This window comes from Nycticebus coucang, chromosome 18 (genome assembly GCF_027406575.1).
Source record: "Nycticebus coucang isolate mNycCou1 chromosome 18, mNycCou1.pri, whole genome shotgun sequence".
NCBI classification, from domain to species: Eukaryota; Metazoa; Chordata; class Mammalia; order Primates; family Lorisidae; genus Nycticebus; species Nycticebus coucang.
The window spans coordinates 35,587,303-35,600,194 of record NC_069797.1 but is presented as its reverse complement, the minus strand read 5'-3'; the positions used below and the strand labels follow the sequence as shown (position 1 = coordinate 35,600,194).

Below are 12,892 nucleotides of genomic sequence, written 5' to 3'. Positions count from 1 at the left end.
GCCTGGGAAGCCTTGGTGCTTTGGCCCTCTGCTCTCCGCTGCGCTGTAATCATGAATCCTGATTTGGACTCCTCAGACACTTCCCTCCACCAGTACACATTCTGTTGCCTCTTCCCAGAGCCCCCGTTAATGCCTGCCCTTAACAGGACCTGGCTGTTTATTCCTCTGCCTGTGGCTCCCAGCAAATGCTTGGAACATGGGTGCTAGTAACTAGTGGTTAATTGAATGAACAAATGAATACAAATAAAATTAGAGATACCAATGACATTTAAAGTTAATATTTTTTCACAAGGCATGCCTTAATATATAATGGGAATATATTTTAAAAAAATAAGCATTACCTTAAAAAATATATATATCAAAAATAAATTATATTTCCCATTGCAAAAAAAAAAAAAAAAGAAAGAAAAAAGGCAAAGTAATTCAATCTGGCATCTCTTGTCCACTTTTTCTAGTTAACTACCTTTATGTTGCTCACTTGAAGAGACACTGAATTAGGAGGAGAAAACCAGGAAATGAACTCCAGAAGTCAGTAAAACCACCGTCAGAAACCCTAACTAGTTTGCTATGTCCTATGGAAAGCCTGAACGTTTTTATTGAGGCCTTTTGGCTTTGAGGGTCCTTGAAAACTACTGGAAGAATGCTGCTTTCCACGCTTGCTGCCAGGCTGATGGCCATGCACTGTGCCGGCAGAAGTGACCCTGGCTGTGATGTTAAATGGAAACGTAGCACAGGTGCTCCCCACTGCACAATGGGCCTGAGTAGAGGAAGATGTTTCCTGCCGTTCTGATGCCTCGTAGTCATGGCTTATAATAAAAATAGGGCTTAGTATTATTGTGTGTTACTGTGCACCACCAGTGTGCTGAGCACTTCGTGTGTGGAGTGTCTCATTTCTTTTAACACAACTGTGAGGGGGGTATTATTGCCATCCCACCTTTCAAATGAAGAAGTGAGGCACAGGGAGGTTACATAATTTGTGCATTATCATAGATCTAGTTAGTGCTAATCTGCAATCAGATTCTAGAGCCCGCTTTCTTAATCAGGACACCCTTTCTTCTGCTGGCACTGAGCCTGAGAATACCTGTATGGTACGATGGTGGGCTATGGTGGTGCTTCTCAAGTGTTCTCTTCCAAGGTGTGAGTTCTAGGCTTCATCTGCTTAATAAAATGTCAAAGCACCTCACTCCAAGTTGTGTCTAGACAGTGTAAACCAAGAAGTGCCTAGAACTTCTATGTGGAGATTGTATAATCACATGAATAATTCAAATGTTAAGCAGCATAATTTTTAGGAAGTCTCCTTTGAGCCTCCCTAGAGCTGGTTTAGGTAGCCTTGTAGCCTTGTCTAAGCTTCCATGGCGTTCGTTATGTTATTGCCTTAAAAAGTATTTTCTGAAACAGCATGAGTGAGGGCGTATGTGTGTGTGAAGAGAAAGAGAGAAAGAGACAAGGGGAAAATGAGAGCAAGAGGGGAATGAAGAGTAAAAACTACCTAATTTTTAAGCCCTCTGTCCTGATGCTTACTACATGGCATTATCTGTTGACATAAACCTTTGCATGCAAAATAGTACCACTTCTTATTCTTCTCAAGCTCTTGGCTTGGTGCCTGGATACAGTCAGTAACTAGCAGCGCCAGGATTCAAACCCTCGGCTCCATGGCTGTGCGACTGGAAAGCTCTTAATCTTCTCAACACACAGTCCTTGCCCATCTCAGGAATGCACAGTCTTAACAAAGGAGATGAAACAAATCGACTCTATCACATGGAGACCATGGTTTTGCCAAAAGAAGCAGAAACAAAATGCTTTCACTTCTGGGAGAGTTTCATCTAAGAATTGAACCTCATTGAAAGTTGGCGGTAACCTAAGGAGCATTGCAAAAGCTCGGGTGCATCTGTGAAGAAAGGGGTCAAAGTTTTGTGTACTTTGGGAAAATAAAACTGTGCAATATGCCCTATCCTTTTGAAGTGAGCCAGTTTCAGTTAAAAAACCCACACCCAGGAATCAGAAACTCTCAGACATTGCAGGTGAAAGTATAAATTGATACAATCTCTTTGGAGAATAATTTGGTAATCACATAAGTAATTCATATATTTAAATTGCACCTATCCTTTCAAACAAAAATTTTAATTCTAAACTATGTTCTATAGGTATACATATAAATATGCACAAATAAATGTATACAGTGTATTTGTACTTGTATTGTTCATGGTAGCACCATAAACGTCCAACAGAAACGGGTTAAATATGTTACTGTATATTCACTCATGAAATGGCATACCATGTACGCATAGAAAATCAGGCTTTTCTCTATCTACTTACATGAGACTTTTGCCAAGATAAATTTTTTTTTTTGGAGACAGTCTCAGTATGTTGGCCTTGGTAGAGTGCCCTATCATCACAGCTTAACCTCTTGGGCTTTTAAGCTTTTAAGCGGTTCTCTTGTCTCTGCCTCCCAAGTAGCTGGGACTACAGGCACCTGCCCCAATGCCCAGCTATTTTTTGTTGTAGTTGTCATTGTCGTTTAGCTGGCCCAGGCTGAGTTCAACCCCACTAGCACTGGTGTATGTGGCCGGCACTGTAACCACTGTGCTACAGGTGCTGAGCCAAGATCAATATTTTAATTAGAGTAAAAACCAGGCTTTCATGTTAAAAACTTTCTGTATCCATATGTTTATGTATGCAAAAACTATTTCTGGAAGAATTCACAAGAAACCAGCACAATCGTTGCCTCTGAGGAGGGAAGTTATGGGAAAGATTGAGAGAAGCACTTTTCACTGTCTATTAATTTATATGTTTTCAGTCTTTTACTAAGAGTTCATCTTACCTTTTCAAAATTAATAAATGAGTAAATATCTAAATTCACTATATAAGAGGGCTTGAAGTTGGGTTTTTTATTAGCAACTTTCAATTTTGATACAATTTCAAATTTACAGAGAAGTTGCAAGAATACTACAAGAAACTCTTTAATTTTTTACCAGTTGTTTACATTTTGCTCTATTTTCTCAGTTTCTCTTTGTTTATATTTCCATGTATAGATGCACTTTCATTTTCTAAACCATTCAAGAGTAGATTGGAAACATCATGCCCCTTTACCACTAAATAATTCAAGGTGTCTTTCTTAAAAACAAAAATATTTTCTTACACAACCACAGTGCAAGTATCAAAATCAGAAAATGTAATTTTGACACAATTCTGGTGGCTAATTCCTATTTCAGATTGTGTCTTCGTCCAGTAATATTCTTCATAACAGTTTTCTCGCCAGGCTGGCATTCAGACTGGGAGGGTGCTTTGCATTTGGTTGCTGTGTCTCCTTAATTTCTTACAGTCTGAAATATAAGAAATTTCAGCCTTTGTTTCCTTGGCTGTGCCTGTTTCTGTTATTTATGGAATGTCCCTCAGTTTAGGTTGTCTTATGTTCCTCTTGACTAGATTGGCAGGATACCACCCAAGAGGTGATGGTTGCGTCTCTCTCACCGCATCCGACAGGGAGGCGCTGTGGTAGTCTGGGTTCCCAGCCTCATGGCTGAAGGAGATAAAGCTCTCTGTCAGAGTACCTAAAAGTGTTCAGGTCATTTGTACAACTCTTGGTCTAGGAATTCGAATACCTGAGCTTATCCTTTTTCTGTTTTGTTTTACCACTTTGTCCAGTGACATTAGGAGCAAGCAGCTAACCTCGTTACATTCATTAGATTTCAACAAAATGCTCAGAAGTGTCATATGCACAGTCACCCAGCTCCTTGCTTCTTACAAATGGTTGATTGAAAGTGTGCAATGGAGATATTTTGCCTATCTGTATCACTAGGTCACTCCCCAGACTATCAATGCTGTCTTTACTACTGGAAAGAGTTACTGGTATCTTTAATCAGATTAGAGAGCCCCGTCCAGAAACTCCAGAACCAATCCAGAAAACTCATCTTTAAAATTCTGTTCCTCTAGAACTATTCTCAACACCAAAATCTTTATTAGTCTAGGGTCTCAAGAAAAGCAGAACCAATCTCCAATTGTAGATAGATAGATAGATACACACACAGATAAATACATAGATAGAGATATGAAGAGATTTACAGTAAGGCATTGGCTCATGTGATCATGGAGGCTAAAAGTCCAAGCTGTGCAGTTGGCAAGCTGGAGACCCAGGAGAGCCAATGTCTCAGTTCCAGCCTGAGTCCAAAGGGATGAGCTCAAGGGGAGCTCATGGTGTAAATTCCATCCTAAGTTACAGGCCCAGGGCAGGAGAAGGCTAATGTCTTAGCTCAGAGAAGATTCTTCCTTAGTTTATTTTATTCAGGGCCTTCAGTGATTGGATCATACTTGCTCACCCTAGGGAGGGCAGTGTGCCTCATTTAGTCTACCAACTCAAATGTTAATATCATCCCACAACACCTTCACAGACACCCCCCCAGACATAATGCTTAATCAAATGTTTGGGCATCCGATAACCCAGTCAAGTCAATACACGAAATTAACCACCACAGGTGCTTATGTCAGTTTATTCTAGTATTGGTGATACTAGCTTTGAGCCCTTGGATTAAGTGGTCACAAGGTTTCTGTACTGCAGAATTATCGTTTCCTTTGTAATTATGTGTGGGAAGATACTTTGAGGCCATGTAAATATCCTGTTTCTCATCATATTTTCAACTACTGGTTTTAGTATTCATTGATAATTTTTTAACTCATGTCATTCTTTCTATATTTATTCACTGACATTCTACCCTAAGGGAAAGCTTTTCCTCCTCTCTTATTCTTTTATTTCTCTATTTTAGTCTGGATTCATAGATTCTTATTTTATCCAATGGATTATAATCTGCTCCTGACGTAGTTTTACTGTTCCTGTGGTCTGACATGGGTCCCGGTGGGAGCCCATTCCAGCTGGCTGCTGCATCTTTTGACATTCTTTGAGCACTTTTGGTATTAACAAGATATTCCAGTCTCATCTTGTACTTTCCCTGTTCCAATGACAGAATCCACTTTTCCCAAGGAGCTCTTCATCTTTTTAGTTAAGAAGAATGGTACCTACAAGCTAACATCTTGATATTACTGCTTCCCTAAGTGGACAGAGCTAGGAAATGTGTGTACATACATGGTCCCTTCCTCTCTTTCCCAGCCCCTCCTCTTTGCCCCCCTATACCAAGAGTTTGTGTTAATACTTCCAATTCCAATTCAACCCCCCCCATATTTTATAGCCACCTTCTCCAGCAGTGAAAAAATCTGTCTCAGAGGTTGAGTTGGAGTAGGTACTATTTAATTTTATTTTTCTGAAATAAAAATTGCTATCTAGATTTAGATGTGAAGTTGCCCACATAAGGAGAAGAATACATCTGTTACAACATGGGGATATGGTCCATCTCTTAAAAACTGGGTGACATCTTGCTGTATTTTATCTGCCATATCCATTCCATTTTTGAAAGTCATAGAGATCATCAAAAAAATTGAAGTAGTAGTAAAGTAACGACATCAATAGGAAAAAAAGTGTGAATGATAGGTGGGTTAAGGCTTTCCACACCTGATAGCCTGAATTTTCTCTACATAGGTCACTATGAAAGTTTTGAGGCAGACTGTGTTGTGGTCCCTTATTTCACTTCTAAGAAACACAGTCAACAGTATCCTTTCTGATTCACCCTTGCAACTTTCCGCCTGCTCAGCCTATTGGTCTTGCTAGGAGAGCTTCATTCATTTCTACCCATGCAGATTTTACTTTCTCGATTTTTGTGTGTCTCAAAACTTTAAGTATGACCCATGTATAAGATACAAAACCATTTTCTGAGAGAGTGAAGGTAGGCTAAGGGAACTCATTCATTCATACCTTAATTTTTTTTCGTTCATCGAATATCTAATCATCTCCTACTAAATCCCTTGCACTGTGTGGTATGCTGGCAATAAGACAGTGAACAGGGTTGGTGTAGTCTCTATTTCCCTGGAGGCAGACAATAAACGAGAAGATAAAAAACTACTGTGATAATTACTGCAAAGAAAACAAATGTGTGGGATGATGGGGGGGAAGAATTTGGATGGGGAAAGAATCCATCTTCCAGGCCAGAGCACACAGTAATCAGAGAGGTGGCATGAGTGCCCGAGTAGCTCAAGGTTGAGGCTTTCTACTGAAAAGAGTTAAGACTAGGAATGTGCAGTAAGATTTGTATTTTAAGATCACCCTTGCTAGCATATGGAGAATGGATTAAAAGAGGGTTGAGAGTGGTATGAGCAGACCAACTAAGGTGACACTTCTTGCCAGGCCTGGTGGCTTACGCCTGTAATCCCAGCACTTGGGGAGGCTAAGGCAGGAGGATTGCCTGATGCCAGGAGTTTGAGACCAGCCTGGGCAATATAGAGAGGTTCCATCACTACAAAAAAAAAAAAAAAGTAATAATAAACTGAGCATGATGGTATATGCCTGTAGTCCCAGCTACTTTGGGAGGCTCAGGCAAGCGGATTGCTTGAGTCCAGGAATTCAAGATCACAGTGAGTTATGATAACACCACTGCACTTAAATACAGCAAGACCTTGTCTTGTTAAAAAAAAAAAAAGAAGAAGAAGAAGAAGAACAGGGAAGGAAAGAGAAAGATAGCTGTGATGGGGAAGATACCCATCTTAACATGTGACTTCATGTTTTTTTTTTTTTTTTTTGTAGAGACAGAGTCTCACTTTATGGCCCTCAGTAGAGTGCCGTGGCCTCACACAGCTCACAGCAACCTCCAACTCCTGGGCTTAAGCGATTCTCTTGCCTCAGCCTCCCGAGTAGCTGGGACTACAGGTGCCCGCCACAACGCCCGGCTATTTTTTGGTTGCAGTTCGGCCGGGGCCGGGTTTGAACCCGCCACCCTCGGTATATGGGGCCGGCGCCTTACCGACTGAGCCACAGGCGCCGCCCGACTTCATGTTTTTTGCTGACACTGTTCACTGCCAAAACTCTTGATCTATAGGTGAAGAAATATCTTTTTTTTTTTTTTTTTTTTGAGACAGAGTGTCACTTTGTCGCCCTTGATAGAGTGCTGTGGTGTCATACATTACTCACAGCAACCTCAAACTCTTGGGCTCAATCAATCCCCTTGCCTCAGCCTCCTAAGTAGCTGGGCAGGCGCCTGCCACAGCTATTTTTAGAGGCGGGGTCTCGCTCTTGCTCAGGCAATCCACCCGCCTCTGCCTCCCAGAGTGCTCGGATCACAGGTGTGAGCCACTGCACCCAGCGAAGAAGTACATCTTATTGTTGATTTGATCTATATTTCTTTAAGAAAGAATGGCATGTATTTTCATAGAATTTATGTTGGTGTAACTAGTTGTATTTCTATAACAAATCACCACAAACTGGGGAGCTTAAAACAAAGAAATTTGTTATCTCACAGTTCTGAAGGCTACATGTCCAAATTCAAGTGTCAGCTTGAGCCCTGTCCCCACTGACACCTGCAGGAGAGAAACCCTTCCTTGCATCTTCCAGCTTCTGGTGGCGGTTGCCATCCTTGGCATTCCTCAGTGTCCCCCGTCATTGCATGGTGTCCTTCCCGTCTGTCTCTGTCCTGACAGGTGTCTCCTCTTTTTATTAGGACGTCAGGATACCCATATCTAAAGGGTAAGGATCTAAAGTGGATATTATTATCATTTCATTTTGCTTACTTTTCTCTCCCTTTCCTTCTGGTCTCTGTTTTCAGCACTATCTCTGTTCTCTCTTTGTCTTTTTGTATGATCTTCATTGCTGTGGGGTTTTTTTCTCTTCCATTTTTTTCCCTCCCTTGGGCTCTTCTAGCCTATCTCTTAAAAAAAAAAAGATTTTAAACATGATTTCTCTTTTTTCTCCTTTTCTAAAGTCACCACTCTGCTAACGAGGATGGTTTCTCTTTTTTTTCATGCTATTTTTAAAAAATATTTATTTTGGACGGCCGTATTTTCTTTACAATCTTTGCTTTCATGCATAAACATTTTTTCACAATTTTTCTGCCTTGTGGCTTACTTCTTTTCAGAGGGCGAGTATTCTGACGTGCCGTTCTCTGTCAGATTCTTCACTGCTTTTTTCTTATGACATCTTATCATGGATCCCATTCTGGTTCACTTCTCACTATTGTCACCTTGGAATAGGACTGGTTAACTGCTGGGGCAGGTAGCTGATGAAAGAGAGCTTGCATTGAGGTTGGTGGCCTTCTGTCCTTCCCGTTGTCACCAGCCCTCTATTCTGAAGTGGCCAGAAACTTGCCTAACTAGCCAGCAAGTTCCCAAGACAGGACGCCCGAGACTTCTAGAGGGTCACTTAGTGTTGCCTCATTCATCGGCCAAGATCATCTGTTGTGGAGCAGCTCCACCTACTTTTTCTCTGACAGCCTGCTTTTTGAAAAAAATGTAATTTCTACTCATTGCTTCATTTAACCCCACCTTGCAGCTACTCAGAAGTGTCACACAGAACTCATTTTGTTCCAAGGTCACCTGCTTACTGAGACCCTGCCATTCTTAGCAAAAGATTTTTTTTGGTTTGGCTACTCAGGAGCTGTGACCTACTTTTGGGGAATTCCGCTCCAGTGCCCAGAGATCTGCAGAGGCACACCCTCCTAGCCACCTTCCTCCTCCACGTCTTGTTTGCGTAGCATTCAACAGTCTTTCTGGAGAAAGTGCCGTTCAGAGTTGTCACCAGTTCTCTGTCTCGTAATAGGTGATGTCTTTTTTTCTGGTTTGGTTTTGTTTGGTTGTTCACCCTGTTGATTTTCAGGGGGTAGAATAGAGCCCAGGTATCATTATTTCACTTGACCAAGAGTCCCTTGGGTGGTATTTAAAGTTGATACTGGGCTCAACCCTGGAAAACTTGAAAATTTAGAGATCAGGAGAAAAGGAGGCTCCAGCAAAAGGAGGCTGAGAAGGAAAACCAGGGAAGTGGGAGGAAGCCCAGAGAATGTGGCCTTACAGAAGCCAAGGAAAAAGTGTGTCAGGAGAACAGGAGTCAAATCTGCTGAGAAAGTAGGTAGGATGAGGACAGAGAATCAACTGCTGAATTTAGCAGTTTCCTTGGGCACTTACTTCGGGAAGTTTGATCAAGATTTATGGAAGTGCAGAAGTGAAACCCAGACAGGAATTGATTGAGGAAATAATGAAAGGCAAAGAAAAGGGCATTTATATGTGGACATCTCTCCTGAGAAACATGAACAAACGCTGGCAGCAACTTAAGATTTCATTTGCATTGAAAGGGGAAGGAAGACGGGCCAATCAGTGTGATTAAGCAACACCTATTCAGAAAGTGATGTTTCTCATGAAATAAATGAGTAATACTTACATATGAATAAAGATTTTATTAAGTACAATGCCTAGCAGACCATTTACAGGGAATTTTCCTCCTGCTGATCATTGATTCCATGTATTTTACAAAGTCAACCAAGGATAACACTGAACTCTGTTAGAGGGTGAATCTAACATAGGAGCTTTAAGAGTACATTTGAAATCTATGGTCATCTGAAATGCCTTTTTCTCTTCTGCCTAGCTCAGAGTTAAGTATCTCTTTATCCTTTTTGTTCAGTAAGTTTTCAAATTGAGATAACTTGAGTTTCTCTTTCCTCGTTTCTGCTGTTACCCCTTGATTGAGCGCCTGTTGACCTAACTACAACAGTCTTCACCGATCGCTTGTTCCAGACACATCAGATTTAAATTTCCTCAGCCTGGTTTTCAAAGCCCATCATATCATATATTGAACCTGAGTCCATCATCCTTTGCCAGCTGTTCCCCAACATTCCCCAGCATGAGCTTTCCTGTTCTGGCAGGGCCAGCCGCCTTGTGGTTCTGCACACCCCTCACCCTCTGAGTGTTTCAAGCTTCTCCAGAGGGCTGTGCACGGAGTGTGCCGTGCCTCCTCTCAGGGAGCCGCCTGCATCCCCACGTCCCATTGTAGATGGTCATATATATAAACGGCACATGTAAATATACACGGCTACTTTAAAAAACATAAATGGTTCAGAATTCCTGCACGGTGGACTGTTGTTCTCCAAAGGCATTGCCTTTACATTTTCCTCCTTGCTGCTCATTAATTCAAAACTTTTTAAACCCCCTTTGTTTCATTTAGAAGCTAGTGAAAATATCTGGCCCTTTCAATAAATATTTTTAAGTTCATTAAGGAAATTAAGTTAAAAAAATCAACTGCTATTAAACTATTTTAACCATTTGGGAAGTTCTAAAGGGGAAAAAAGTAAACAGAGCAAAGACGATAAAACTGGTGTTGGAGATAGGGTATCAGGAATGACTTCCTAGAGGAACTGGTGCTCAGGCTGTTGAAGAATGAATGGGAATGTGGCAAGCACATGGTGGGAGAATGGATGGGGAAAAGGTTTTCCAGGCAGAAAGTATCTTACGGGGCACGGAGCCTGTGGGAACTGCAAATCGCTCATTAATGTGAGAGCAAGAGTGACAGAGAAAGTCATGGGGGATGTTTGGGTGGGTGGAAGTCCTATTGGTAGATAGGAGGTAAGTGAAGAGAAGCCTGGGACCAACCCTGTCTGCCCTGCTGTGGCTTTTTTGTGTTCTTCTTCAGTGTTCCTCATTGAAAGGGGCTGGTTGTAATCCTCGTGCTATCGTATATACTTTTATTATCTTTGCTATCATACTGTGTTGTTGTTATGTATTTACAGTACTTTCCTGTTCTTTACTCCTTTAAAAAAATTTTCAGGGTTAAGGCCCAGTGTCTAACACAAAATAGATACTGAATAAATAGTTGAAAATGAATTATAATAGTTTGCCATGAAAGAGCTCGTACACAGAGGTCACAGAAGCGCGTTCCCTGGTCTCGTGTAAGAGGTGCTGTCACCCCAGGTGCTGTCAAGCCTAATTACCGCAGTTCCTTCTGGAGGAAACGGCGCAGGTGCCTAGGTTGGTTACCTTCCTGCTCTGCACTAAGAGCAAACGGTAATCTTGAGCTGATGTTACAGCATATTCTGGCACCATCTAGTGGTAATCCTCAGACCTAACCAAATTGAAAGTTTCATATTTGATAACCAAATTTAGAATTTCAAATAGGTAAGCTTCTCATGTTTGGAGAATTGCTAAAGCATTGCGTTTAATATCCTATTTCATTGAACCTTTGCCACCATCTTCAGGTTAATAGTTATGCATTCAATTATTTGATACGTGTATTTTAATTGTATTTTACCAACATGGTGCCTACAGGTTTTGATAAACAAATTCTTTGAAATAAAATGGAATTTTAGAGAAACATGATCTCTTAGTGCAGTAGTTCTCAACCTGTGGGTCACAACACACAGGAACTGTATTAAAGGGTCGCAGAATTACTTACTGGTTCTAAAAATTTAGCTCTAAAAATTATCCAGTGAGAAAGAAAGTACATTATTAGAGAAACCTGGGAACAGAACAACATTCTAATCTCAGAACATTATTTGCTGTGTCTGTTAGTCACAGAGTTCCAGCCTCATGAGGTCATTTTTTTTAACATCCTTCTGTATCTTTTTTCCATTTTTTTCCTATTTGAAAAATGTTTTTTAAAACTGAAGAATCTTATCCTTTTAATTTTTTTCTCTTGGAGATCCCTATTGAGCACGTACAAATTTGCAAGTTGAGACAGACTTGTCTACTTTCTGTGTTGTTATTGACACACAGTGAATCTTAGCTTTCTGTTATTTTTGTAGGTCTTTGGAAATGCATCGTATAGACATTTTTCCTTGTGATTTGTAGTTGACTGACAACTGAGATAGGGAATGAGATCATGTGATCTCAATAGCAATATTAATAAAATTAAAACATTTATTAAAAATGTTCATGCATAACATAATCAGAAGTATAAGATCAGTTGCCTTTTTTATTTTTATTTTTTATTGTTGGGGTAATTGCCTTTAAAAAAAAAGAAAAAGAAAAAATATTTACCCAAGGCTAGAGGGCTGGGGTTGTAATTACCACCATTTTACAGATGAAGAAGTTGAAACATGTGGACAATAAGTAGCTTTCACAGGGTCTTGCTACTATTATGTTTGCAGTGTGAACATTCAGATCTGGGTGTAAAGGGCTCCAAATCAGTGCTCTGAGCTACTTTATAAACTTACCAACAATCGAGAGGCTGCACAGAAAAATTCACAGAAGACCTTAAAGGAGTTAATAACTCTTACATACATATTAACTAGTTGATAAAAATCTTGATTTTAATTTATTGTTGACATTATCAGTATCTGTTTGTTCCTATTCCTAATTATAGCTGACAGCCTTCATTCCAGCATTAAACTCCCAGGAAGTTTAAAGTTCTTGCCTGTTGGTCCCAAATGCTTAGTTATTTTTCCGGCCCTACTGGCCATACAGCAAGCATGACTGGAGAGAAGGCCGTCTCCTGACCAGCATTGTATCAGTCTGGGTACTCCCTTTGTCCAGCTCTCTGAAACTGAGATACACCAGTGTTTTTTGGCAGGTGCAACACATTGGTGGCAACAATTTGTTGTGTAGAATTGTCCAAGCTCTGGGACGTGTGCAACAATATGTGTGGATTACTGTATGGATAGTGGATTATATGGATTTTCTAAATTTTATATTTCATATTTTCTTTGTAAACGTAGGCACATAAATGTGCATGATTGCAGTCATACCATATCCACTGGGGCTTTTTACTCTTTTTTCTTTGTCCTGCGACCTTCTCTCACCTGCCCACATAGCCTGTCCTCCTCCGTTCCCTCCAGCCACATCACCCTACTATATATATAAAATGATGCTTAAAACATAACACATGTTCTGTGTTCTTCCATGTGTACACACTCATTCATAAGATATATCTATGTACAGATAGACATACAGATACATATTTGGGGTCGTTTTTTTAACCTCTGTTTTATGGGGGAAAGATGGGATTGTATGGTATTTATTCAGAAAATCCACATACCTTTCAACCAGTTATGTCATTCCTGAGAATCTATCCTAAAGAAATAAAGCACCAATCTATAAT

General features: G+C 40.5%; 1 protein-coding gene across 1 annotated transcript in view; it reads left to right on the top strand.

Moving 5' to 3' along the window:
• MYO1D (myosin ID) overlaps positions 1–12,892 on the top strand; it is a 378,012-nt gene that overhangs the window by 89,435 nt on the left and 275,685 nt on the right. The window lies entirely within an intron of this gene.